Source organism: Gavialis gangeticus, unplaced genomic scaffold (genome assembly GCF_001723915.1).
Source record: "Gavialis gangeticus isolate Ggan-Ray unplaced genomic scaffold, GavGan_comp1, whole genome shotgun sequence".
Lineage (NCBI taxonomy): Eukaryota > Metazoa > Chordata > Crocodylia > Gavialidae > Gavialis > Gavialis gangeticus.
Genome location: NW_017728996.1, coordinates 52847878 through 52851087, shown reverse-complemented (window position 1 = coordinate 52851087; position 3210 = coordinate 52847878). Strand labels below are relative to the sequence as shown.

The 3210-nt window shown below is 50.6% G+C and overlaps 1 protein-coding gene across 4 annotated transcripts in view; it reads right to left on the bottom strand.

Annotated features, from left to right (window-relative positions):
• Nucleotides 1–3210, bottom strand: part of CPEB1 (cytoplasmic polyadenylation element binding protein 1) — a 78783-nt gene that overhangs the window by 19013 nt on the left and 56560 nt on the right. The gene's annotated exons all lie outside the window — the stretch shown is intronic.

Here is a 3210-nt window from a genome sequence, read left to right as displayed (position 1 = left end):
GGACTTGAAGATCTACAAAGTCCCTTCCAACCCGACTTCTATGAATCTATGAAAGCTGCGGGATGCTCAGTCTGATCAAAAAGTGGTGCCAGCAAAGTCAAATATCTCCAGTATGCTTTGGCAGGGCAATGCTGGGAAGACAGAAGTTGCTGCTCTGCTTCAGAATACTGCTGCAACCAAGTTTCTTAACAGTGTTTCTGCAGCCAGCTGCACCAGCTTGGTACATCAGACCAAAAGTGCAAGCTTTGTCTGGCTGGCCTCCCAGATTTCCCCCTTGAATCTAGAGGTAAAACCTGCTTTTGTAGCCAGGTGGGCTCCCCTTGTCTGGTTACAAAATAGAATGGACAAGGACCCTTGCCAAATGAGCTGATGCCTCTGAACTTGCCACATAGTTCAGCTTCCTGCATCCCATCATACCTGGTGCATGGCACTAGCAGCTAATGGGAAAATGCCCTCCACAATGACCGACTGCACATGCCCAGGAAGAGAGAGGGAGGCCTTAAGGGTAGATACTAAGGCACTGTTAGACTGGCTCAAGAACAGAGTAAAATTGGCTGTCTGCCAACCTGTATGGAGGCTAAAGGTGCAGTGATGCATCAGTCCAATAATCGGATTGGCAGAGAGAAAGAAAATTGTCTGTATTGGAAACTGGCTTGATATGGCCAATAAATGCCCATGTGTGCACGCAGCCGCAGTGCATGGAGGTGGCAAGGAGTACAGCCTGGCAGCATGGAGAGCTGCGAGCAGCAGGTCAGTCTGTTGCGGTAGAAGGGGAGGGTGGAGGGCAGATCAAGGCCCCCCTGCAGTGAGGGAAGGAGTGGGGCTGGGGCAAGTGCTTCCCAGCTGGGGTGGGATGAGGGGGTGGCTTATCTGGGTGCTACTGATCTGGGAAGGTGTGTGCCCCTGGATCTGCACAGGGTGGGGTGGGCCGAGGCTATGGCAAATTTTGGTGGCTGCAGTACTCCCCCCACCCCCCAGTGCAGCAGGGCCCAACACCTGGTGGGAAGAGCTCCACACAGCAGCAGCTACTCCATCCCACACAGATGCAGGGGCACACTCCCTTCCCCTCCCACGGTATGCACAACAAGAGCCACCCCCCTGGACAAGCTGCTTACGGGTCTGTCCCACACCCTGACCTGGTTAGGCAGCACCCCCAGCCCCAATCCCTCCCTCACTGCAGGGGCCTTGATCTGCCCCCTACCCCCACAACAGACCTACCAGCCGGACACTGCTCTTCAAGCTGCAGGGCTGCATATCGGAAACTGGATTAGTATCAGCTGGTATGCCTCCTTAAAAACTGGGTATTGGTACTGGCCCCAAAAATCTATCAGTGCACTCCTAAAGGAGACCAGTTCCCCAGATGCTGATCACATCTGCCCCAACTAGCACACACAAGTACTAGTAAGTATTCACCATACTGCATGCTGGCTGCCAGTTCCTCAGCTGTAAGGGAAGCACCAAAAACCTCTGGAGATGGATAAGCAGAGGCAAGCCACAATTTCCCTTACCCGTGTGCACACTCAGTTACTTCTCCCAAACCGAAACTGCTTAAGGGTGATGAAGTGTTCCTTACCACTCCCTCAATGAGTCAGAGCATACCATTTCAGCCTCACCTCAGCAAAGTCTCAGACTTCAGTCATCCAGCCTGTTATAATGAACCATCCCTTAAACCAATGATTCTTAACAAGGGTGCTAGACACCCTGGGGTGCTAGACACCCTGGGGTGCTGCAAGGTGTGAGGCAGTAAGTAGATAAATGTAGGATCAGGCTGGTCCCTGCCTGAATGATCTCCTCCCTCCTTCCTATCCAGCAACTCTGCAAGGAAGTAAGCACTGTAATATATAAATTCATTTTTGAAATTGGGTGACAACTCAGTTATGGGACAGGGGCTCAAGAGCAGTGAGACGGGCCTCAAGTCCAAAAAGGTTGAGCGCCAGTGCTTTAGACAAAAGTCACATGCTCAAGTAATACAGGACCCCATATGTGGACATGAGGGACAGGATATCCCAGGCTAAGGCGGTAGACTCCATGGGACTTCCTGAACCAGCATACAAGTGGCAGGGACCAAGGCCATAACTGAGTGATGCAGAGACCACAGCCGTTGATGGGCTGAAGGTCTCTCTTTGCATAGGTTTAGGTAAAGCCCTGTGGCACAGACAGGGCATTTTGGAGGGAGCTTATAGCTATGCTAGGGTCTGCAATGGCTTTACAACAGGCATTAGCTTCCAGAAAAGTGTTTTTGGATGCTCCTAGTTATCTGTGGTCCTCACTACACACCCATCTTGTATCTTATTAAGGTTTAACACTTTAGCCAACAGGCTTTACAATCCCAGTGAATAGGAAAGTAGATGCTGAATCCAGAACATGTTTGGGGATGCAGTCTTTAAAAAGTCTTAGAGAAAAGAAAGCTGGGGATGTTCCTTTCAGGAGCAGGGAATAGATTATGCTCATCTCCATTTAGCAAATACACAGTTTGGCGGGGGGGCGGCAAGAGCTAGCAGCAGCAGATTTGAGGCATAGGATTAAGTGAGTTATGGCTGTTTAGCAGCAGGCGCATACAATTTGTTTCTTTATGTTCCAGTTTCTTATTCCCACCCACTCCAAGCTGCTGAGAGAACTGGGCTGCACAACTCCTGGTGTCACCAATAAGGACATAAAAAACAGGTCTGGTGTAGCACCTGCCTGTGATGCCCTAGTGCTACCTACTAGTACAGGGACAGACCAAACAAACTCTGGTTTCAGCACTTCAGGAGCTTGCTATGTGCCTAGTGCTAGGTTAGACATCACTATGCCACATGCTCCTTTTAAAATACAAGAGGGATTACATTTTGCAGTTCAGCTTTAAATTCCCCTGCAACTTCCAAGAACAATTAGATCTACCCACACAAGGGAACTGTGCACACAAGGATTTTCCTAACCATTTCCCTCAGCAGTACACACCAGCTCAGCCCATCTAGCAACATCAACTGTACACACCTTTGCACAGACAGTGTGGAGGAAGCCACAGTCCAACCAGATTAGATGATAGGATTAAGGCCTGCAGGCAGCCTAGTCTGTCTAGCTCTGACTGCTGCTACCACCGCTGGTGGAGCTGAACTGGTGACAATGGGAAGCTGCAGCGTGACACCTGGACAGACCAGCTTCAGGGCAGGAAGGAGAGGGAGGAGAAGCCTGGGCAGCACTATGCAAAGCCCCCAGAGATCTGGTGGA